The sequence below is a fragment of the Ochotona curzoniae genome, unplaced genomic scaffold (genome assembly GCF_017591425.1).
Source record: "Ochotona curzoniae isolate NIBS_2020 unplaced genomic scaffold, NIBS_Ocur_1.0 scaffold_3208, whole genome shotgun sequence".
Classification (NCBI taxonomy): Eukaryota; Metazoa; Chordata; class Mammalia; order Lagomorpha; family Ochotonidae; genus Ochotona; species Ochotona curzoniae.
The window spans coordinates 38,422,822-38,449,826 of NW_024467106.1; the positions used below are offsets into that span (position 1 = coordinate 38,422,822).

General features: G+C 37.6%; 1 pseudogene; it reads right to left on the reverse strand.

Moving 5' to 3' along the window:
• Positions 1-4,552: 4,552 nt before the first annotated feature.
• On the reverse strand, positions 4,553-4,743 carry LOC121145195 (annotated as a pseudogene).
• Between the last annotated feature and the right edge of the window lie 22,262 nt (positions 4,744-27,005).

Sequence of the window (27,005 nt, forward strand, 5' to 3'; positions counted from 1 at the left end):
TTATTGCTTACATAATTGAGTTAATTACACAGCTACTAGATTTACTATACCCTTTATATAAAGCTCAAGAAAATCCATTTTTCTCCATTGGTCAATAAACTTGATTGCCTTCTAACAGGGAATAGCATATCAAAAAGCTTTTGTGAGCAAATACACATTGCCACACATCACAGCAAACATCTCACACTAAACGAGAAAAAAAATAATGAAAAATGATTAGATTTTGAATTAATATAATAGCATTTTCTCCAGAAAATACAATAAGATTTTAGGAATTAGCAAAGACAGAGGACCCGGCACGGTAGCCTAGCAGATAAAGGCCTTGCCTTTCATGCACCAGAATCCCATATGGGTGCCAATTCTAATCCCAATGACCCCATTCCCATCCAGCTCCCTGCCTTTGGCCTGGGAAAGCAGTGGAGGACAGCCCAAAGCCTTGGGACCCTGCACCCGTGTGGGAGACTGGAAAGAGGCTCCTGACTCCTGGCTTCACATCAGTGCACTTTTGGCCATTGAGCCTGCTTGGGGAGTGAATCAGTGGAAAGAAGATCTTTCTCTCTGTCTCTCCTCCTCTTTGTATATCTGCCTTTCCAATAAAAAGTAAAATAAATCTTTAAAAAAGGCAGAAATGTTACCCTTTCACAGCTTTTTTCAAAGGCATATATGAAAGACATATATAGTCTGCACTTTCAAAGGCTTTCATAGATAAACCTAATTTTATATTTATAATAACCTTATGAAGTGTAACTATCATTCTACTGGCCAGGGAAGAGATTAGAAATTATTTTCACATAGAGTCTTGGTTTTAGTCGCCTTACACACTGGTCTGTCCCCAACATCATCAATTACTATAAGAAAAAAAAAATAATTTGTTTACATTATAAATAAAAAGAAAGATTTAAATCAGTTACAATTGCCAAAATACAGACTTCTCAGTTGTATAAACTTACACAATTCTGGCTAAATTATTAAAGTTGAGCAAACGTTTTGCCTGATGAAAGCCGAAACTGTTACAGCCAGATCATCTGAGGATGAAAGAAGAGTTTCCAAGGGAAATATTCAACAGAGTCAAGATCTTAAAGCGTGTCTTGGATTTGTCACAGGAGAAAACCGTGGCTTTGTCAGATGACCCTAAACAAAGTCCAAACAACACAAGGATTCCCGGATGTACGGTAGTATAGTCAAAACAAAAGCAGACTGGTCAGCAGCAAAGCTCACCAAAGCTGCTTTTTTTAGTGAGTTGGGGTTGGGGAGGAATGAGGAACACATTTTGCTTGTCAGCTTTTTAGAGAGCCAAAGAACAAAACATGTGCTTATAATAAAACAGTTTTTATTTAAAAACAAAAACAAAAAAAAAAAATAAAATAGTTTTTACAAAGTTGGCTAAACTTTCCTCAGAAAATGTCTGAGCAAGTTTTAGAGTCTTGGTAGGCATGATAATATTCCCATTCATTTTCTTACCAAAAAAAGGGTTGATTTGGGGATAGCCCACATGTATGCCAAGCCCGCAGCCCAGACTGGGTAGGATTGTCCCAAGTCTCAGTTCTCACGCTCGCCAGCTGGGACTGTCAGAATCGGGGAGTTCCTCAAGCTCCCAGCAGTGAACCTTGCGCACACTGGGGGGTTTGGTTTAGCCTTAGTTGGCCCATCTCCAGTCCTAACATTTACCGGAGGTACTGCATCCTTGCCAGACCAACCCACACCTTCTGGCTCTCGCAGGTGGGTGTTGGCAACCGAGCCCCACCTGTTCCACATCTACCCTGGCTCACATGAGTGCCAGCAGGTGCTGGAGCCTAAGCCCATTCATTCAGACATTCCACCAGACCCAATCCACATGCATGCTGAGGGATGTTGCAGCATTTTCAGCCCAGTGAGTGTCATTTGACTCAAAGGTAGGCAGAAAGAATTATATGGGCAGGAGAGGTGCTGCCTGCATAGGCTGTATCATCACTGCTTTCTTAGGCTATATGGACCCCTGTGCTTAAAATGCTTTGCAAGCAAAAAGAAAGAACATAGGTAATACATATTAGGCCTTAACCTAGATCACGCAATAATGATTTCATTTTCAGTTTCTTTCTTGATGTCTTGTCACCATATTCCTGAATTTTTTTATAATTCTGTTTAGTATTTAGTGTCTTTCTTTCTTTCTTTCTTTCTTCCTTCCTTCCTTCCTTCCTTCCTTCCTTCCTTCTTTTCTTTCATCTATCTATCATCTGTTGGTATATTTTCTTGTGTCTTGTTGTGGGGAATTTCCTGCAAAAAGTGAAGACAATATTGGCTTTTGCCCCACACATTTTGTTCCACTGCATTTTTATGCAGACAATTTCAGTGTACAAACGCAAGATTTATTAAGCATTTTAAGAATGGAAATGTGCTACTCATAATCAGGAGGCAAGTTTACAAAAAAGACCCAAGAAAATAGTGGAGTTATTTTTTACACAAAATTTTAGAGAGAAAAACATGGAATATAATTAACAATCACAGGCTGGACTGCCCATCTTAACTTGCTCAAAACAAAATGCCATCAGAAAGGTTTGAATGACAGGTACCTTCCCATTATCACCATAAGCTGAAATCAAGACAGCATCTCCTCGCTTCTTTGTGATGAAAGCTTAGAGATGGAGGTTGACACTTTGACTTTGTCATGTAAACAGCTTTTGGGTACCCATTTGCATTTATCCAAAGTGAATTCCTGACTCAACTAGATGTTAAGGAGGTATAATTCACATTTCAATATGGCCTTCATCCAAAGCCCAGTGTCTAGTCTTATAGAAGGACAATGAGCAGGAGGGATGCGCTTTTCCAAAGGAATAAAATGGACAAGCAAGATTTTGTATCTTCAAAGGAAAATTTCACCAAGGATCAGAGACCCTAATTATCCTTACATGTTCTTTCAAAAACATTTGGTGTATTTTCTTCTATTTTTGATTTATTTTATTTTTGACTTATTTCACAGTTTAGGCTATTTGCTATTTTTTATTTTAATATGCTTGAATATCTTAAGAGGCCACAATGAGGCCCGGCAGCGTGGCCTAGTGGCTACAGTCCTCACCTTGAATGCCCCAGGATCCCACATGGGCGCCGGATCTGACCCGGGAGCCCCACTTCCCATACAGCTCCCTGCTTGTGGCCTGGGAAAGCAGTTGAGGACGGCCCAAAGCTTTGGGACCCTGCACCCGTGTGGGAGACCTGGAGGAGGTTCCTGGATCCTGGCTTTGGATTGGCGCAGCACCGGCCTTTGTGGTCACTTGGGGAGTGAGTCATTGGAGTCTCCTCCTCTCTGTATATTCGCCTTTCCAATAAAAATAAATACATCTTAAAAAAAAAAAAAGAGGCCACAACAGTGTTTACTTTCTTTGAACAATTTTTCCATGCTATTTGAACTCAGTGCTTTACTGCTGCTTATTAATTTAATTTTTAAAATGTAGAGGAAAATGATTTTATGTAAATAATGTCCTTAACCTTCATGAACCCAAATTTCTGTTATTTTAAGCTGGTGTGAAATAAATGGGTAGGTGGAGTCCACATGCTTATTGTTTCAGTTCCACTCATTTACTTGTGTTTTAAAGAGGTTATTTGTTTGAAAAGGAGGTCAACAATGGTATGTGAAATTTCTCAAAAGTCTAAATCTCCACCCCGTGCCACTGGCATCCCATATGGGCTCTGCTTTGTGCCCCAGCAGCCCAAATTCTTGACCAGCTCTCTGCTTATGGCCTAGGAAAAACAGTGGTGGATGACCCAAGTTCTTGAGACCCTGTATCCATCTAGGTGGGTCAGGAAGAAGCTCCTGGACTCTGACTTTAGATTGGCTCACCTCTGGGCGTTGAGACCATTTGGAGAGTGAGTGAGCATGTGGAAGAGCTTCTCTATCTATCCTTTCTCTAAAATCTGTCTTCCAAGTGAGAATTAATGAATATAAGAGAAGGAAGAAAAAATGGGTTAGTGACATTGAGAGAAAAAGGAAAATCTTTCACCTGCTGATTTATTCCCCAAGTAGCTACAGATGTCAGTCTGGGCCAATCTGAAACCAGGAGCCCGGTTTCAGGAATTCTATCCAGGTGTTTTATATGGATGACAAGAGTTTTAGGAATCAATGAGTATATTTAAATATTTATATAAATTTGAATAATAAATTTAACTCTATATATTTATATACTCACACACATATGTATTTCAAATATATATTTCAAATGTATATTTGCACATACACACATGTGAATATATATTTCAAAGAGTTGCAATGAGAGGAAAAACACAGAGAGAAATCTATTCACTGAGTCACCCCAGGTGGCCATGATGGCTAGAGCTGGGCCAGATGGAAGCCAAGAGCTATTTTCTTCATCAGAATCTCCCATGCGTGTGCAGTGGTCGAAACACTTAGGTCATCTGCTGCTGCTTTGAGGCCATTTACAGGCAACTGGATGGGGAATGGAGCACCAGGAAAATGAAAGGGTGCCACTATGGGGTGCTCACATTGTAGGTGCTATCTTTACCCACTACACCAAAATGCTAATCATAAACATAAATATACATATATTTTTTTTTTCAGGAAACCACTCAGACTGCATCCTCCCACCTCTTCTTCTCTTGCAGGAGAGAAAATCAATTATCAATGGCAAGTGGCAGTCACACAAAAGCGACACCAAGAGCCCACTGTGCGCTCAGATGATGCTAAGGATCCTCCTCGTGGATAAACATACACTTGTAAAAGTGTTCTTTATATTTTTGTATTTTATAGATATATTTTATATTTATATTTCAGGACTGGCAAGATGGCTCAAGTGGCTAATCCTTCACCTGCAAGCACAAGCATCCCATAAGGACATGAATCAGTTAATGTCTTGGATGCTTCTAGATCCAGCTCTGTGCTTAGGCTCTGAGAAAGCTGTGGAGGATGTCTAAAGTTTTGGGACCTTGTGCCCTTGTAGGAGACCTTAAAGAGGTGCTGGATCCTGGTTTCAGATCATCTTAGCTCTGGCTGTTGTGGCCATTTGAGGAATGAATCAGCAAAAGTAAGATATTTCTTGCTGTCTCTCTGTCTCTCTCTAAACATGCCTTTCCAATAAAAAATAAATAACTCTTTAAAAAAGAAAGACGTTTTCCCTCATTGTAGCAAAAACAGGAAGCAAAAGATTTGATTTTGCTCATTTTACTGTCATAAAAAAAATAGATTCCAGCTTTCTTGCTATTGGGAATATTCACAAACATAAATGCAATGAAGCACATTTTGCAGAAGATTAGAAGCAAAGATCAGAGTGTTTGTTAAGATATTCAAACCTACTCAAGGATGGCAGAATCAGATGGGTTGTTGTTATTGCTGAATACTGGAGCAGAAAGAGAAAATGCTGGAAGTTTAGATTCCATAATTATAGACTGAGAGGAACAAATGCCCAGAAAGCAGAAAATGAATTCATACTCATGGTTAGAATGTTTTTGTAATATTTTTCTCACAGTTGTGACATTAGGAATAAAAATAACCACATTACCAGTAGTGAAATACAAGAAAACTGGAGGTGGGTATTGCTGCATAGTGGATTAGGACATTGCTTGGGTATCCAGCATCTGTTTCTAAGCGCCAAGGTCAAGCCCTGCCTGTGTCTATGCTTTCAATCCAGCTTCCTGCTGATGTTACGAACCTGAAAGATGATGGCTCAAGCAATAAGCCCTAATGTCCATATGGGGAATGTTGGTACAATTATGACTCCTGGTTTTTGCCTGATTAAGTCTAGGATATTATGGGCATTGGGGAATGAACCAGAAGCTGGATGTTTTTCTCTCTCATTGTTTGAAATCAATAAAAATAAACAAATGAATAAGAAAAATTTAAATTTATTTTTCTTTTAAAATTTTTGATGATGTTTACATTGTTGATCAGGGTGAGAAGGATCAAGAATTAGGGAAAGTGGGTGTGAACACTGGCTCCAAACTCCCTATTTCCTCTTCCTATATCTGGGGAAAGGGAGAAGACAAGAGGAGAAGCCACACTCAGCCTTCCAACTGCCCCAGTATCTGGGGATAAGGAACAGTCAGCAAAAAGTAAGTATTGAAATGCATGTACATGCAGCAAAGCTTGAATATTCTGGAAGTGAGAGGATCGTTACAGTGCATTAGGACAAAATTTCCAATTAGCAAACCATTTGTTTAAAAATCAGAGGACCAAAATATTCACGTTTTATTCAACCTAGATTTCTCCTTAAGGAATCCTGAAATATGAATGTTTTACTATTGCTTTTTACTGTTTTTCCCCCATGAGTCTGTAAATCTCAATAATTAAAACTCTGTGTCAGAACATTGACTAAGTACTGATTTGTAATACAGTTAGAATGAAAAAATATCTGTCTATTCAAAGGTTGACAATTCTTTCAAGATTTCAAATACCACTGCGAGACCCACATGTTATTCCATTTACTTTCCTTTAGATACAAATATATGCATTTATTTACTTTTATTTATATGCAGAGATATATAAATTTAATACTAGGCATATATTTATCAGAGTGGTACAGATGTTAATTTTAACAACTTTGTAGTGTATCTTCACAAAAATGCAAAATTGTTTAAATGGTATAATTCATTGGATTTCAATATATTTGTAAAATTGTGAAATAATAGCCACATTAATTTTAGAATACTTTGTTTACCCTAGAGGGGAACTGCCTACACATTAATAGTCAGTGTCAAATTCTCCTTAACTTCTCAGTTCCACATTACCTCAGCATTCCAGGTTCTAGGCAGCTGGAAATCTTCTAGGGATACTTGCCTATTCTGGACACTTTATGTAAATGAGAAAAGACAATGGGTTATACTTATGGCTGGATATTTTCATAACGTTTCCAAGCATCTATCAGCACTTCAATTTTTGTTTTGATATAATACTCTATTTAATGGAAACACTATACTTTCTCTTTTTGTCAGTTGACGGCCATTAGATCCGTTTTCCAATTTAGATACCAAAGATAACTCTAATATTGGCATATATATGTAAATTTTTATATGATTATACACTTTCATGTATTTGGGTACATATAATTTGAATTGTTGAGTCATGTGTCATTCCATGTTTTAATTTTTCAGGGATTCTTAAATGTTTTTCAGAGGAATAAGTCATCTACAGTCTCAATGTCCCTGTGTAAGAGTTAACATGCACTGAGAATTTCTCTGATTTCTTCTTTTAAGTAGTAAGTTTGCTCTGTTTTTGATAATGTTTACATAGATGAGAAGGATGTGAGTACATGTGGACCACTGATTAGGGTAGAAAGGGATGAAGAATGGGGGAGAATGGATGAAACAATTGTTTCCTTTATTTATTTTTTATTTATTTTCTTCCGGTATCTTGGAGCTTGTTCTAAGTGTACTGCTTAAGTGGTTTCAATCATTCTGAGATACTGTTAATTTCATTGCTTCAGAGTTGACGACATTCTTCCAAGGCACATTAGCTAATAGTCTACCTTGGAGTCTCCATTTGCCCAGATACTTGCTATTAAAGTTTGGCTGGGAGTGTTCTCCAATTTTTTCTGCCCTCAATCTTCTGCCATGGTACTGGACGTCTTCTGCAGGCCTCAATGAGCTGTCATGTCTCCCATGTGCATCTGGGCATATGCATGGGCTTCAGCAACTGAGGAAGCCCAGTTCTGACACATGCACTCCACAGAGTCCAATTGGGGCATCCCCCAAAGAAAGCTCACCTGAGGTGATCCCAAAACTGACCCCTATGTGAACCAGCCAGTATGAGGTCCAGCTCAGTCTGTCACCTACATTAACCAACACACTGGTGGTAGCAATTATTGGGGGCCAATTCTGTCCCCAGCCACATCCTATACACAAACAAATAGATGTGAGGTCCAACCCAATCTTGCTTACCACATACTCAGCCTTTACACACACAGGAGGGAAACACAGCTAGTCAGAGTGACCCCAATGATCCCCACCTTGCCTTAGCTCTGTGCATGCTGGCATGTGCAGCCAACTGTTTCAGTTCATCCCTGATCAGTGGGTGCTGGAGCCTAGCTCAGCCCAGCCAACCTCAATATCAGCCCATACTTACATCATGGGTGCTATAGGCTGTCCAGCCAGGCCTACCATCATCCTTGGTTCTCAAGCTCTTCAAAGGGAGCTGCAACCCATCAGAAGAGAGCCCACAGTTTCACCACTGGGCCCACTCCTGAATTCTATGATCACGCCTAGCTCAGCCTGTCAACACCCCCATTCCTTGTCCAATCACTGGGTATTGCAGTCCTTCAAGGGTGAGCCCACACATTCCCCACAGAATCTAGTCCCAGACACTGTTCTTTCATATGTTGGTTTGTGTTATGGCATAGCCTAATGTGATTTATCCCCTGTCCCGACACTCACCAGCTGGTACTGTGGTCTAGCCCTGCTAGGTAGGTTGTCCACTTGTATATGTAAAGTGTTCTAACTCTGTTGCAGTGAAAAAAGAAAACTTTATCCAAAATATTTCTACTAGCTATGTAACTGTGAATTTCTATCTGAAGCATGAAATGTGTAATAAATTTGTTGATCTTTATTGTATTTCCTAATGTTTCTACTTGAATTCAGCTCCTCATCTCCAACCTGTTTGTGCCTACATATTTAACATGATGATAAACATGTTGAGAACATGTCTAATATGTGTTTTCCAAGTGAGAGTTATCCAATCTGTTAAATTTATCATAGCCATTTAAATGGACACTTACTAATTTGAAAAAGCAGTCAACTTATTTTTTTAACTTTCCTCATAAATATTGTGTTGTAATATTTTATGTTACTTTTAAGACATACAATTTTGCTTAAAAAAGATAAAGGTATTATATGAGATGAAATTTTTATGCAGATTAATACAATAGCTGGAGAAATTTTTTAGAGAAAATAGCAGATACAATAATAAACCATTAATGACTAATTGAGAGAACAAATCATATTGAATATAATGTATACCATACATTAAAATGTTGTTTCAATAATGATATTTATAGAACAACTCAATTAAGCTCATTATTGGCAGATAAAATACTTCATCCCTCTTATTAGATGCAAAGCATAATTTGTTCATTTTTTCCTCTCATTGTGCATGCTACCATGTATTATAAATCTTGTTTATAGTATAAATTTCTTAACAGAACTTTAGTATATAGAATGCAATGTAGTCTTTGATGGCTTTAATTTAATGACAAACTGTAAGTTTTATGGAATCTACACTAAAGCTTTTAATGTTTAACACAAATAGGCCAATCAAGTAATTGGTGGACAACATAGAAGCTCTAATTTAAAATCAAGTGAAAGTCCTGAATGTTGTTCTCATTCTCCTGACCTTAAAAAAAGCACCATTAGAGAAGTGCAAGCGTAAGAGCTGTGGTTTATTTCCTTTCTAGGAGAGCTGCAAACTGTAATCCGTGTAAGGAAATGATTTCTTGTTATTATCTTCTCATAGTATTGAAACATGAGGTTGCTCTCTTTAGATATGTACATTATCCTTGGATTCATAAGCTTCTATGGAGTGTATAGCTTAAGTTCTGAGGCTTGATATTCAGTGATTATTATGGCTGCATATATGTGAAAATGCTCTTTCAAGGTTGTTTTATTTCCTATTTGCCACACTTCGTACCGCAGAGTAGTACCTAAAAGTTAAATGCATTTTCTTGAAATGAGCCACATGATAAAACAGTGCATAAGAAGAAGGCAATAGGGTGCACTGCAAGTGTGCTGTGAAAACGAGTAAAGCAGATGTCAGCAATGCTTGAGCTCAGTTGTGGATGTGTTAATTTTCCCCTAGATCTGCTCAGGAAGCTGGCAGGCAGAATCCCTTGTCTCGCAGATCAGGGAAATAGCTCAGGGTAGACTCAGAGGCTGGAAATGCAATTGACAAGGGAAATTCGTTGATGCCTCTTTTTTGGTTTGTAAAGAGAATGTGAGATTTGCTTTTTTAACAGCGTTTTTGTTTGCTTAAAAGAAGACCTTACAAGTAATAACTTCAAATTTAAAAAAATCTAGTGGGACAAAATAGATTATGATTTATTCAATGCTAGGTTATCTAAGTTAATCAACACCCTTTCTCTATTAGATTGGTCAAAAGAATATGGAGAGATTGAATAAGGATTCAGTGTATATTACCGAGTCTCTGGGAAATGTGGCACTTCACAATATGTGTATAGATCTGATCTAAATGTATTGACTAAGTAAATACCCAGCATTTCATCTTTAAGAATACAAAGCAGCTTTGTCTAAATCACCATTAATTGTATATATCACTGACAATATTTTGTTTTTGCATGAAAATTTTTGGTAGTTCAAGGAATCAAAATTAAATTTAAAAATTTCATCTCTTTTTATACCGTATTGCAGGAAATATTTGTTTAGAAATGTCCTGGGGTCTACTAGCAGTGTATAGTTTCAATTATCCATGTCTTGTACAATAGAACTACAAAATTTTAGCTACAGTGTTCTATATCAGACTATTCTATAATTTCAAAGTTTGGTTTAGTCATGATGAATTACTATAGAAAGTGAAATGGTGAGAATTTTGAGTGCAACTATCACACAGTGTCTTTAAATGTGGGTGAATAGGACCTTCTTTTTCGCTCTCCATCATACTGGCTAATATATTGATGCGGTGTGTAAAAGCTAGTGCTGAAGGTGAAATATTTCTCTTTAAGTTCAAGGCTTTAAAATTCAGAAACCCATAAGGTTGTGAACATTATACAGCCCCACAATACTGAGGTGACTTTCAGGAGAGTGGAACAGACTTCTGTTTTCCGTAAGCTAATCTCATTTTGAATTTTGTCACCATCATCCAATTTAAGTGACTATTATGTGGTTTGCAATACTGAAGTAGATAGAAGTAGGGAAGAAAAAAAAATATGGAACCTCTATTCTAGAGAGATCTAATAAAAATGTGTTGAAGGATGTAAGTCTCCAAAGGAAGTGTTATTTTTTTCTTTCTTTTTATATAGAGTACCAGAAAATTTGGATAAAGTGACATATGAGACATTTGAGAATTAAGAAAGTATAGAAATGAATCATGCAGAAATCTGAAAAACAAAATTCAAATTATTTCAATATGAGCTTTGGAAGGTTGGAAATGAGAAAGCACGCCAGTGTGCTCTAGGTAGGGTGTGCAGACAGTGGTGGAGACTGTCAGACCTACAGGACAACCAGGAGGCCCCAGGGCAGTAGTTAATTTGCTGTTTAGAATGACCACTTCCCATGTCAAGGCGTCAGTCTTTGGTTTCTCATCCAACTTACTGCTGGTGTATAATCATGAGGCAGCACATAAGATCACTTCAATGTTATCCTATTCTTTATATCACAAGAACATAAATAGGTATATTTAATGACTTTACATTATTTAAAACACTGTGGGTAAAATGAGGGCAATCTAAAATCTGTTAAAGCAGACAAAATCCACAATTTTTTTGAGTTGTGTTTATTTACAATTAGTGGAAAAATAATTTGTTATGCTCCAGGGGTGCCAAACTCTAATTAACATCCCAATATGTGGTTAGCACGTTTGCCATGGATTGGCTGTGTAATATGATGGAACCAAGGAGTGCAATCCCCTGCACAAACAAGTTATGATTACTCTATTCTGAGCCTCAAGTTGAGCAAAGGGTAGATTCAAATTTCCAACTAACTCACTCATTTCTTGCTGATTGCTTAAACATCACCCCCTCACCATTTTGTTTGTAAGATCCATTCTTCAATTTGGAAAAATAAATAAGTAAATAAACAAACAAGTGAATAAAAAAAAAGGAATGTCCCAATCTGATTAGCAATATTAATACCTAAGAAATAGTATCTGCAACAGAATCAAGAGAGCGGAATACGGTAAGAACACTTTTAAATGGACGGAGAAACATTTAATCAGGATGAAACAGAGAGGACACATTCCAGGAAATAGGAGAGGACAGAACAACAGCAGAGGGGCACCTGGAGACTGACAGACACAGCAAAGGAGCGGACATGATGGTCTGGTGTTGCAGTGACTGATACTCCAGCAGCATTCAGCTAAAGGCCAACTGAACTCCACCAGCAGCCAGAACTCCACCAGCAACCAGGTGGGAAGGGACTTTCACTGGGAACTTGGGAGGTGAACCCAGACCAAAAAATGTCTGTCCTGCTTTTCCGTTTGATTTGACCAGGAGTAGAGACAGAGCAGCAGACCCCAGATGGGCAGTGCAAGAACAGGGTGAATTTCACAGCCCAGTCAGCCCCCTAGAGCCGAATTGTGTGCCATTTTGCATAAGGAGACAAAGGCAAGGGAAAGGATTGAGCATAAACTGAGCTTGGAGTGAACTTGAAGCAATGCAACATTCTACAGGTTCCACCCAAGACAGGTCTGGGTAGCCCTCAGACCTGACAGCCAGCAGATCAAGAACTCTAGCAGGGGCACATAAGATGCCATTTTGCACAGCGGGGCCAAAAGCTTTGGGACTGCCGGGCACAACAGTGAACTGCGCATGTGCTGAGTTCACGAAAACACACTGAGTTCCATGGATTGCACTGGTCCTGCAGGAAAATAATGCTGACTGTGGCATCTCACAGGTCAAAACAGGTCTGTGTGGTACCCAGACCTAATGTCCAACAGGTTCCGGCAAGATCAGTGCCACCAACAACCTAGCTATATAGGACACCTGGTGTCTCCCTAATCCTGGGACATGCTCCAACCAGAAATGGGAGAAAGGTTGTACAGACAACAGTGCAGCCGCGGTACAGTATCACAGGAGATGGAGATTGGTGAGCCAGGAGCTGATGCTATGGGGTTCTTTGTGGAAATCTAACATAAGAACCCATACCTGGAACTCGCTGAAGGGAGTGGCACAATTGGCTGCAATTAAAGAGCAATGTACCAACTGCAATAAGTAAAATCGCATTGTAGACCTGCAGGTGACACAGTTTAGAAACCTGCCCCAAGGAGAAGACTTTGCTAACCAGAAGTACAATGACCAAGAGCAAAAGAAGAGACAAAGGCACAAGGAATATTACTGAAAACTCCCCTGCAAAGGAGCAAAACCCTATGCCAACCTCAGAGTTAACTGAGGAAGACATCGAGAATATGGGGGACACTGAATTCAGAAAACTCACTTTGAAGCTTCTGATCAACAATGAGAAGCACATACAAGAGTTCAAATAACTTAAAGAATATTTTACACAAGCTATAGCAGCAATAAAGTAAATCAAGGCTGATATATCAGAAATTAAGAATACAGTAGAGCAAATTAATAGTATAGTGGAGAGTGTCCAAAATAGAATGAAGCAAGCAGAAGAAAGAATCTCAGAATTCGAAGATATTTCCTGTCATCGGGGGAAACAAACAAAAAGCTGGAAGCAGAGCTGGATCAGGCCAAAAAAAGTATTCAAGAATTGAAAGACACTACTAAGAGGCCAAATATAAGAGTTCTGGGAGTCCCAGAAGGTGCAGAAAGAGAAACTGGTTTTACAAATATATTTAATGAAATAATCAAGGAAAATTTCCCTAATCTGGAGAAAGAATTGGGAAACAAGATCCAGGAGCGGCACAGAGCTGCCAACAGGCCTGATCAAAAGCGATCTTCACCTAGACACATGATCATCAAGCTCTCTTCAATTGAAAAGGAAAAAGATCCTTAAATGTGCACATGAAAAAAATCAGATGACATATAAAGGAATGGCAATTAAACTTACAGGAGATCTCTCACAGGAAACTCTACAGGCAAGAAGTTAATGGAGTGACATATTCCAGATTCTAAAAGAAAAAAACAAGTTGGCCTAGGATTACATATCCTGCAAAGCTTTCTTTTGTCTTTGAAAATAAAATCAAATTCTTCCACAGTAAAGAAAAGTTAAAAGAATTTGCTTCTTCCAAACCTGCCCTACAAATGATACTTCAAGATGTTCTCTTGACAGAGAAGAGGAATAGCACCAAACAAAACCAAAGACAAATGGGAAAAACATCCCAGTAAAATGACAACAGAAGACTAAACCAATGAACAACCCATTCCTAAAATTACAGGACCAAATTTCCACCCATACATATTAACTCTGAATGTAAATGGCTTAAGCTCAATCAAACATCATAGATTAGTAGATTGGATTAAAAAAACCATCCATTTTGTTGTCTAGAAGAGACACACTTCACCAACAAAAATCAGCAGAAACTATATCACATGGGTTTTGATGTTTCCTGTTAGTTTCATCTCTTCAAAACACTTCAAAACTCAGATCATACAGTAGCATCATTTTCTGCAAGAAGGTTCTTGATTTCCATTTCTTCAGCTACAAGTTAGCCATTTAGTAGCATGCTGTTTATGTTCTTGGCATTGTTAATTTCTTTTTTCTTCCTGATGTTGATTTTGTTTTGTGGCTTTTCATTTAAGGGGATGTATAGTAGCTGTGTAATGAAGACTGTCATATCTAGTAACATGTTATTTAACTTTATGGCATTGTAAATTTCTATTTTTCTTTCTGTTGTTTATTTTGTATCATGACTTTTGGTTTGACAGGATGTACAGTAGCTGTGAAATGGAGACTAACATATCCAAATGTGAGGATATAATGTAGTATGCATTTCTACTTCCAGACAAAGATGGACTTACAATGAAACTGTTTACTATACCTTGACAATAGGATGCTGGACTCGCTGCCACTGTCCATGCCCACAATGATGGACATATGACTGTGTATGAAGAACTATACTTTAGTAATGATATAGAGAAACTACATGGGTGAGGGGGAGTTGGGGCTGGGATTAGGGAAATCCCAGGAGCCTATGGAACTTTATCATAAAATAAATAAATAAATAAATAAATAAATCCTGGTTCATACAAAAAAAAAATAGTATCTGCTGGATTAATCCAGGTATTTGTTAATTTACTAAGTAATCAAATTATACCTAGCTGTTTATCACTCTTATCATACTCATTTTTAAATTATATTCTAACTTTTTTTCATTTAATTCTGTTACCTGAATATCATCACATTCTGATCAGAAAATCATGTCAATTGAGCACTGGTTTGGAGTTCTATAATATTTTTATTTTGATCATTAGAAGATATTATTTTGATTTGGAATCGGTGCCCTATTATTTTAATTAAAAGTTCATTTTTTTCAATTTGCAAAATCACTTCAGTAATTTTTGAAACCATTTCTCCTGAGCATTTAAAAAAACAAAAGTTATTTATGTTCGTCCGAAATACAGAATGAGTAATAGAAAAAAGGTAATACAAAGACTGATCTTCCATTTTTGCTTCACTTTCCAAATGGCCACACAACTCACCATAGCTGAGTCAGTCCAAAGCCAGGAGCCACAAGCTCCTTCCTGGTCTCCCATGTGGGTCCAGTGACCCAAGCAGCTGGATTGGAAGTGGAGCACAAGGGACACAAACTGGTATCCATGTGGAATACCAGTGCCACAGGAGGATGATCGGCCTGAAACACCATTGTGCTGACTCCAATCTTTAAATATTAAATTTTATTTTGATTGCTATTTCATTCCACCCATGTCTTAAATGACCTAATGATCATCAGATTTCCTTCCTTTTTAAAGTTTCTTCTTTTTAAATTTGTGTTTTATGATACAGTTTAACAGGCACTGAGATTTCCTGTCTCCCTCCTAGTCCCCAGGTTCCTGCCCGTCCCAATTCTTTACCCTCTAGTTTTACAATGGGTATCTTTCATTAACAGTCATGAGTCCATTATACTGCCAATGAAGTGTCCCCCGATAATGTAGGCATGGACAATGTGAGGAATCCAGCATCTTGTTGTCAGGACATCTTCAACCATCTCACTGGGAGTCCATCCTTGTTCTGTATGCGTGGTGACATACTGCACTCTGTCTCCACATATGGACCTGTTAGTTTTCTCTACACTTCCATTATGTGTCCCCTTAAATAAAGTGCCAGTGTGCACAGTCCATAACGAGGAGAAAAATGGTAAACTTTCATCAACATGAAGTTAATGAACATGCAGCAAAAATAGCAATGCATCACTAGAGTGGTGAGAAAGAGTACCAAGAACCTTCATGGAGGAGCAGATACCTGTGCATGTCCCATGTGGTGCTGAAGAAATTACACTCAAAGTTAGAACATCATCACTCATGAGACATAGCAGTAAGAGTGATAAAAGGTGAGAGAGGAGTTAGTGGGTAGTAGGCAGTTAGGGCATTCTGGGTCCCCGAGTAAAAGAGAATTTCCCCACCATGTCTTGGACTCACCAGAACACTCCCTTCCAAGGGACAGGTGTTATCAATGCCCCATCTGAAGTATTATCGGCCATTACCTTGGCCATTGTGGGAGGGCCTCAGGCTGATAAGTGATGCATATCTGCCCAAGGCCTGGAATGTCCCATATCCTGCACCTCCCTGATCTTTTGCCCCAAAACCGAACACCTGGGGACCACCTGGGGACGGGGAAATTCCTTTGTTCTTGGAAAACTCCCTTCTGAAACAAAGCTTTAAAAAGATCCCAACACTCCCCATGCACGGGTCCTTTCTATCTCAAAGCCCCCTCCTGTCACTAGGACGGGAGTCTTCTCTTCTCAACTTTCCTAATAAATCTTGCGTTAAAACTAAACTGTGTCCGCATGAAAATTCTTCTTTCCTGCAAGACAAGAATTTGAGGTTGCTGCCATACTCGGAGTCAAAATTCCTGCAACAAAGGGACTTTAACAGTCTCAGGTGTTTACAAGCAATCAGTCTCTTATGGATGATTAATTAACGAATCACAAGAACTTATTGAGAAAGATACAAATAACTAGGAAGTTCCAAAAGGTAAAATTCACCGTAAAGAATAATTAGATTTGACACCACAAAACTTCAAATTGAAATAAGAGCCATTCCCTGAGAACATGAGCAAAACATCCCCTAGCCATGTTAGCATTGCGCATGAGCAGGGCACAACTCTTAAATGAGAGAAGAAAGGGAAATGGCTGTTACTTTTTGCTCTTAATGTGGGTCTTGACATTGCTGGCATGGTCAGTAGTAGTGATTGTAATTTCTTTCTTTCCTTTTTTTTTTATCTGGGTATATTTGGAAGTTTTGTTGGGAGGCTACCTTCATTCCTTAGTAGAGATATATTCTGTTGATTTTTCTTTATCTGCCAAATGGACTTTATAGGTCTATACCTCCGGGTACCCAGATCTTGCCCAGTATGACCCAAGGATGTGCCAGTTGGATTTCCTTTCTGTATCACAGGTTCCTTGGAACTACTCTGGTTGTGCTTCATTTATCCTTGGAATAATTTGTTTGAAAGAAAATCCTGGAGGTAAACAATAGGAACAGAAATTTTTCCTCTCTGTTACAGTACACAGTTGTGATTTCTAAAGTCTACAAAGTTATGCAGCGGCCTATCTGCTACAATTTCCTCTTTACAAGGAAATGAGCAAGTAACGGAGTAGTGAAAGAAAAGACTCCGAAGCTGACAGTGATTGAGGTTCCAAGACTTTTCTTCCATTCGGTGCATGGGACTGTATCACCTCACTTATGATGTCCCTAAAGCAAGGGGTCACCTTTGTTGTTTCACAGAGTTAAGGACAGTCATCAAGATTTTTTTAAATTTAAAAGTGTACACTATAGAAAGAAATAGAATGACTACTGCCATTGTAGAAAGAAATAGAACAGAAATAGAATAATAGCAGTAAGGTCCTAAATGAAACATTTTATCGAATAATGAAAGGAGGATGCTATCAATAGGCTTAAAAATTTGGTCAAGAAATTTCTCTCTGACTGTTTTTGGTGCCCAGATTTGTAGTGGGTTTATGACAATGATGGCTTTTTAATCTCATTGTTGGCAAATGTTAGTTTTAAATCTGTTTACTTCAATTTCCTGATATATGTCACAGACAAGCAGGGTATTTACTGGCTCTGTGTTACATTTTTTTTTTTTTATTATATTAGAGTGTGTCCAGAGTTTTGCATTAACAATCTGATTGCAAAGTGAGTGGGGAAGGGAAAATAATAGCAGAAAGTCATCACACAAACAGTTTTAGAATAACTACCGTCATTGATGTGAAGGTTTTACGTTATATTCACACTGTGTAAATGTTTCTGCTTTTTGAGTAAATGCTGGTTCTGCTGGGACAAATGGGAGTGGCACAATTCCCGTCTGTACCAGTTATATCAGAATATTCACATTGTCACCTGCTCTTCAAAATCCCTTAAATCTTTCATAATTTTTATTTTCAAAAACCATCCTTTGTTTTGACCTTAGCAATATCTTGTGTCTATAACTAACAGATTTTTGCTTTCTCATGGTAGAGTCATGACAAAGAGAATCATTTAGGTTGTCTTGAACAATTTGTTGAATTTGGGCCTGGTGTGATAGCATAGTAGTTAAAGTTCTCACCTTGCATGCACCGGGATCTCAAATGGGCGCCGGCTCTAATTCATGGCCCTGCTTCCTATCCAGCTCCTTGCTTGTGGCCTGAAAAAGCAGTCAAGGTTGGCCCAAAGCCTTGGGACCCTGCACCTGTGGTGGAGACCTTTAAGAACTCCTAGATCCTGACTGGATTGGCTCAGCTCCAGCTGTTGCGGTCACTTGGGGAGTGAACCATTGGATGGAAGATCTTCCTCTCTCTCTCTCCTCCTCTCTGTATACCCGCTTTCCAATAAAAATAAATAAATCTTTAAAAAAACAATTTGCTGAATTCATTTTGTTTTAATATTAGACGCTTATTTTCTCCAAAGTCTTTCTCAGAATTTTATCTTTTCTGAAAGATAATGTGACAGAGGAAGTGGGGGGCAGGGATGAGGAGAGGGGATCTTTTATTGCTGGCAATTTCCAAAATGCCCTTAAAAATCCAGAGCTGGTTTAGGTCAAAGACAGAAGCCAGAAACTGCACTCAGGTCTCTCAGATGAGTAGAACGCACACAGATACAGGCCAATAGCTGCTGCCTTCCCAGATGAATTATCAGGAAATTGTAACAAAGTGGAGAAATCAATATTGAAATCAATACTCTGATACGAAAGGCAGGCATCTTGAACAATGGCTGAACCCAGTGCTATTCCACAGTGATCAAACATTTCAAATATTTTTCATGTATGTCACATGTCACATAATTTCTTTGTGAATATTCACACGTTTGGAAAGCCTTAGTATCTCTGATAGCTGAAATTCTTACATTATTATACTCAGAAATAAAATAGATCCTAAATTTGATTTTCCAGAATAAATTTGCAACATATTGTTCAGATTTTTAAGTCACATGACACATTTAGCATGTGTGCAGGAAAAGATTTCCAAGACTCAATAATAGCAAGTGTATTAGTGAAGAGTCAGGATGTGTTGGTGCACAATAAGAAGGTCCTGAAGCCTTAGTGGTTGAAAAGAACATCTCACTTAGTCCAAGTTGGATGCTGCCTTGGGCAGCATTCCTGTGATGCAAATGAGTATTCTCTTTTGATCCAACATTCAACTTGAGCAGAATTTCTGCATGGTGAGATAGAAGTCAAACACTGTGTGGAAATTTTTTATGCCCTCAACAAAGAGTGGCTACACAATATTTTAACATTCACTGGTCAGAAATATGGCCCTAATTAACTACAAAGAGCCATGGGTGTTTCACCAACAGCAACTGTCTTTGCCACCGGGTAGTGGAATGAGATCAGAGTACCAAAGAGGTTTCCCTAAGGTTACTTGGAAAGGATGATGCGAATAAGCTACATCAGTTTAATAGGAAGCAAAGGCATATCAGCATGCAACTAGCCAGTCTCACTTACATGTAAAAGGAAAACATAAAGACAGTTGTTTAAAGGTACAACAAGGCAAAACAACACACTACAGTATGTTCTGATAAGAATGGTAGTGAAGGCAAGTATAAATTATAGTAAGTTAAAGATAAAATGGGTGTGGTAAAAACACTAACATTAAAGCCAGAATGTGTGGGTAAAACTTTTATTCCAACTATCTTTTTGGTGTGATTTGGGGGAAGATATTTTCCTTATAAATATGTTGATCTATAATTGCAGAAATTAAATGTGATTAACTCACAGAGATTTGGTGAGGATTAAATGAACTAATACTTTTGGATATCCTTGGTTAGTACCTATTACATAATTATTACAGTACTTAAAAATATGAATCTCCTAATATATTCTAATTAATATTAATCATCAGTTCTAAAAACCAATGGTATAAAGCTAACAAAAAATCTACCCAGCAAATAAAAGAATATTTTAAAAAAATGTTTTATTTAACTCATTGTTTAATTTATCTGAGTTCCTCTTATTCAACTTTTTTTTTTTCAAAAACAATTCAGGAATTATATTAAAACGTAGTGCATTTTGATGCAAAAAAGTTGAAGTACATGCATGTTTTTTTCAGAATGCCCATTTTTCCACAGACTTTTTTGACGCCCCAACATTGATCACAGTACAAAAGAGATTGGATTGAAAATTGTCGTTAGTGGCCTGGCGAGGTGGTGCAGTGGTTAAGGTCCTCGCCTTGCATACCTGGGATCCCATATGGGCACCGGTTCTAATCCCAGCAGCCCCGCTTCCCTTCCAGCTCCCTGTCTGTGGCCCGGGAAAGCAGCAGAGGACGGCCCAAAGCTTTTGGACCCTGCACCCGCGTGGGAGACCCGGAAGAGGCTCCTGGCTTTGAATTGGCATAGCATCGGCTGTTGCGCTCACTTGGGGAGTGAATCATGGGACGGAAGATCTTCCTCTCTGTCTCTCATCTCTGTATATCCGCCTTTCCAATAAAAAAAAAAATAAAAATAAATCTTTAAAAAAAAAAAAGAGAAAATTGTCGTTAGTGTAAGTGTTAGCCATCATACATTGCTCAGATTTTAAATCAACCAGCAAGGTAAAAATAGTCACAAGCATGTTTAAAAGTAAACTTAAGATTAAATATACATAATGCAAAAATTATAAAGATGATAGTAAAATGCATAAATAATACTTTAACAAAAAGTGTACATGCAACATACAATATCTAATTTTCCCTAATTGACACAATATATATCCTATTACATGCACACAATGTCTGTCTCTTCATGCATGGGAAGGGAATTAGAATAAAACATGTCCGAAAATATGTTGCCACAATATGGGGATTAGTAAAGTTGAAAATAAAATGATTGGTGTCTTTGTGGTGTCTTGATAGGCAAATCCTCAACCTGCAACACTGACATTTCCTGTGGGCACTTGCTAAAGTTCCAGCTGCTCCACTTCCAATCCAATTCCATACAAAGGTGCCTGGGAAACCAGAGAGTGAAAACTCAACTCCTGGAGACCCTGCTCCCATGGGGGAACCCTGAAGAATCTCCTGAATCTTGGCTTCAGATTGATCTGGCTCTGGGCATTGCAGCTATTTGCAAAATGAGCCAGCTGATGGAAGATATCTCTGTGTTCTTCTTGCTCTGTGTAAGTTTGCCTTTGAAATAAAAGCAAGTCTTTCTAAAAATGATTAATAACCTAACAAAAATCTACAGGCAAAGTAAAAGGGAAGATAGGAAGGAAGGAAAGGAGGGAGGGAGGAAGGAAGGAAAAGAAAGAGGGGAGGAAGGAAGGATTGAGAGTTCATTCTAATGAATGTCATAAGCTTGAGATCAAAGCAATTAATTAAGTAAATAATTAGATAAATAAAATCAAAAAGTAAAACTTAAAAATATAACAAGCAATGATCTGTAAAAGACAATTAAGGCATTAAATTAGGTTTTATTTCAAAAAATCTATATTTGTGTCTTGTCTATTATTTGAACCTTTAGTGTGGTTGCCATAATCCATCCCGGTTATGTAAACTTCCATAATAAACCCTGCTGCCTTCCTGAAATCAGTTAATAGTTATGGGCCAGTCAGAGATACTAAAATATGAATTGGGAGTTCTAGAATAAGTTAAGATGGCAAAAAATGGAATGTCTGTATAGCCTGTGTTGGCCAGTTCTTGAACCATGCCAACACAAACTAAATTAAAAGCATTTCTCCAAGGACTTAAAAAACATGAACCGAGGAACCAACCGCTGTAGAACTTGACGGCTATAGTTTGACTCCAGAAAAGTTAATTAACTACTAAAATTAAAATGGAAACACATGTTAGGAATATATAATTAATCACAGCTTCATTCAATATTAACACTAGAATAAAGAGTAAAATTACTAGACTTAACAAGAGCAAAGAAAATATAAACCATTCTCAAGAGAAAAGAAAATTAACACCTGATAACCTATAATGACTAGATTTGAGAATGTCAAGCAATAACTATGAAACAGCTATTACAGTAATTTTCATCTAAGCAAAGAATTATACTGATAATAAATGAAAAGACATTAATCTAAGTGGAAAAATAAAGAGCATAAGACGGACAAAACTAGAATGAAATATTCTGATATCTGAAATACTTGTCATTCACAAACCATTCGCTGATTGATTTTATAGCAAAACAGAGATGGCAGGAAAAATAAACAAATTTAAGTAAAAATCAGGGGGCTCAACTGCCTGATCCTCTACCTTGCAGTGCTAAGATCCCATGTGGGCACCATTTTATGACCTGAATGTTTCACTCCCCATCCAATTTCCCGGTTAACAGTGGAGCACAGCCCAAAGCCTTGGGTCCCTGCACTGTTGTGGGAGACCCAGAGGAAGCTCCTGGCTTTAGGTAGGCTCAGCCGCTGTGGCCATTTGGGGGATGAATGAGCAGATGGAAAATCTTTCCCTCTCTATTATGTAAGTTTGACTTTCCAATAAAATAACTAAATCTTTAAATAAATGCATATAAATCAATAGAAATTATGTAACTGAAAGGAAATGCAAATATTCACAAACTATAAATAGCCTTAAGAACCTTTATGAATTATACATAATATCTGATTTGCAGACATTTAGGATTTACTAAAAACTGGAAAATAATAATCGTGTGGAAGAAAAGCTTTTAGGAAAACAAATGAAAACAAATGTCTCAAATCAGTGAACTGTGTAAGTGCATAGTCTTAAGAATCAACTGAATGTAAGCAGGATAAACTTTGATATAACTGTGTCTAGGCACATCACACTGACGTTATTTAAATTTTTAAAAAAGTTGTTCATAGAAATAGCCAATGAAATGTACCATTTTGGCAACCTGAATTTTAATGAAAATGGATTTCTCTTATGAAACTATGGAGAATAGAAGACACAATGGTCATATGTTGTGAAAGCGAAAATAAAACATGATTGAGAATTTATAAATTGCCCTCAAAATACAACTCAAATTATAGAAGAAAAGCATTCATTAAAACTGGCAGAAAGATTGAAAAGTCAATACGTGCTTCTAATATAAACATAAACTATGCTCAAAATTCTTATTCAGCAAGAAAATATTTTTCAACTTTTCCAAGAATTTTTTTTAAAAACCTTTCATTTTTTTTTCTTTGAAAGGTAGAATTACACAGAGAGAGGAAGGAGGGGGAAGAGATTTTCCATCGCCTGATTCACTCTTCAAGTGTCCTCACTGGCCAGGCCTATGCTGGACTGAATCTAGGAGCCCGGAGCTGCCTTTAGCTCTCCCAGGTAGGAGCAGGGACCCAAGCGCTTGGATCCTCTGCTGCTCTCCTACATGCAATTGGAGGGAGTGACTTGAACCGGCACCTCAGATGAAACCTGTGCCTACGGGCGATGCCAACACTGCAGGCGGAGGTAAAGGAAAATGTGCCATGGTGCAAACCGCTGGAAGATAGATGTTAAAACACGCAGCAAGATATCATCTACTAAAGTGACTTAAATTTTAAAAAGACGATTGCGTTAAATGCTGGTGAGGATGTGGAAAAAATGGATTCATTCATATACTACTTTTTATACTCCTTATGAAAACAAAAAGAAATATATTCATATCAAATACCTTAAAATAGTATCAGAATATGGATATAAAACCAGCAGAAAAACTCAATGTAAAATTATATTGAGAAAGTTCAACCTGTCTTTCAATAAGCAGAAAAGGAAGCCATTCATTAGAAGGATAATTTATTCATAAAATTAATTAGCTGTGTTGTGTGTGAGTGTGTGAGTGTGAAAGAGGGAAGAGAGAGAAAATAAAATTCTTGTGCAGAAAATGTCTTTCTTGCATTGGTGATGAATAATTGTTAAAAATATTCTATTATATTGGGCCCGGCGCGGTGGCACAAGTGGTTAAAGGTCCTCGCCTTGCATGCCCGGGATCCCATATGGGCGCCAGTTCTAATCCCAGCAGCCCCGCTTCCCTTCCAGCTCCCTGCCTGTGGCCTGGGAAAGCAGTCGAGGACGGCCCAAAGCTTTGGGAACCTGCACCCGCGTGGGAGACCCGGAAGAGGCTCCTGGCTTCGAACTGGCATAGTATCGGCCCGTTGCGCTCACTTGGGGAGTGAATCATGGGACGGAAGATCTTCCTCTCTGTCTCTCCTCTCTGTATATCTGCCTTTCCAATGAAAAAATAATAAAAATAAATCTTTAAAAAAAATTCTATTATATAAAACACATTATTTGAAATAAGTAAAAGATTCTTTTAGTAATAATGTTACTGTAAATATGTGTATTTACAGTATCTGTAGTCATCTGATTATGTTTTAAATCAGCCATAAGGTAGGTTTTCAGCTTTTATTTATGTACGCCCTGCCCGATTTAGATATAGACTGCTTATTAAGAGTATGACCTTGCGGGCCTGGCGCGATAGCATAGTGGTCAAGGCCCCCGGCTTGTATGTGCTGGAATCCCACATGGGCGAGGGTTCTAATCCCAGTGGCCCCACTTCCCCTCCAGCTCCCTGCTTGTGACCCAGGAAAGCAGTCGAGGACGGCCCAAAGCTTTGGGGCCCGGAACCTGCGTGGGAGACCCAGAAGAGGCTCCTGGCTTCGGATTGGCTCAGCTCCAGCCATTACGGCAGCTTGGGGACAGATCTTCCTCTCTGTCTCTCCTCCTCTCTGTATATCCAATAAAAATAAAATAAATCTGTTAAAAAAGAGTATGACCTTGCAAAAATTAAAGAAGAGAAAGAAGGAGGGTTGGAGTGAGGAATGAGTGGGTGGAAAGCATCATTACGCTCTATAAAATTATACATATGATATAGATGAAAGGTTTTGATTTTTAAGTAAAAATTAGAAAACAAGATTGTTCATCTTAGCTATAGGTAGTAAGTTCCTGATGATAATGACTGTTAATTTATATATTCAAATGTTCATTCCTATTATTTTAACATGAAATATTTTGATTGTCTCTATTAAAATGTCCAAGAACACCAATGTGATTTATTGTTAACAGTCAGTAGTGTAATAAACTTTAAAAACTCTAGATAAAATACAACAAAAGTGCATTTCTTGGGCTCTCATCGATTTGAAATTTCATAAAGGTCAATTATTTATTTATTTTGGCTTATCTTTTTCCTTGAGCCACTAGTACAGTTAGATTTTTACTGTAATGCTCTGAATGGATTTTGTACTTTTTCACAAATATCTACAGAATATTTTTGATAGCAATACGTTGTTAACTTTACACAACAGTGTTAGTTTGTTTGTTTGCAGGTCTAGTGAGCATATCACTGGATAGAAATGCCAGGTTTAACTGATGTGGCTTTGCAACTCTCTGGTTGGCTTATAAGATACCCTTATGTCATTTTGTGAGTTATTCAGAAATTTCCCAGTGACTATTAAGGTCAAGTATGTGGAGGTCCTCTTGAAAACGATTGACCGTATCCTGGTTCCCTCTCTATGATTTAGAGAATATGACTCAAAGACACTTCTGTGGTTTGTAACATCACACAGGGATCTAGAATAAAATTTAAATGTCAAGTTAAGCATCCTTATAGAAAAGAATGAACAGATGGTGCCAAAATTAACAATGGGGCAATGCAGTTAGGTGCTCATATTCTTGAAATCTGCATATTCGTGCGTGTATACCATGTGTCACATAAAATTCCAGGTTCTTGTAGATAGCATAGAAAGCAATATAGATAAATTCTGTTACAAACCTTCCTCTCAGATGAACATTACTGTGGAATTGAAATTAAAATTTCATTTTAATATACCAGAGTATCTTTTTGCAAGAATGCATTGCAATTTATTGTTGTCCCTAAAGAAATGAAAGTTAAAACATTTAAAATAAGAAAGCTATTACACAGGGTAATTATTTCTAAAACATTTCAAGCATTTAATCTTGAAAATCCATATACTTCTTTTACCTCCTAAGAAAAATAAAATGTATATTGCAGATTTTGCTTTTGTACATTGTGTTGAAATATTATTGGGAACTAAGAGCAAGTTTATATTAAAGCTTATTAAGGCTAAGTAACAACTCATTTAATATTTGCAAGCCAAGAAAAATTTGAGGTCAGATCAAATTAAACATACTGAACATTTCTATTTCACTGGATATATTATAAAACACATGCTTGTTTTATCAACGTAATTTTTCTATTTCAATAACTTTATGTAGTTTACAAGGGTAAAAACTGGGTTCAACATTTTCTTCATCCCTATTTTACTTCTATCACACTGTAAGAAAAATGGCAAAATTTCATTGAGTTCTAAAGGGCAACCTTGAATAGATTCATTTCCCTTCCTTGCCTTTAGCTCCAGAAATTTCTGATAATGTTTGATGAAAAGTCATGAAAAACCTTCATTTAATTAAAAGATATGTTCATAACCTCTTGTTCTAGCATATATCTAGGAATTATACAATTACCTCTTGATGTGCAGTGAAAGAAAATTAGGGATCATCAAAGACTAATGAATAATATTATTTAGTAGAGAAGAATATTTGGTCTATATTACACAGTTCCACTATGGGGTAACAGAAATACATCAAACAAAAAGTTCATGAAATATCTATATTATATTAAAAAAATGAAAACTACATGGATTGCATTTTTGACTCCAAATTGAACTTAGATTTTAATTACAGTTTCCAGGTACCTTTTCATGTCATTTTGAATATGCAGAACCAATTGACCACTGATGACACACAAATACCAAAGGAACCTATTTAATCAATCACATTGCATTATGGAAGACTAAATTCTTTAACCAGAATAATATTTGAACCCAGTCTCTTTGCACTGGATTTCACAGCCTGATTCATCCCATGTTTGCATTCA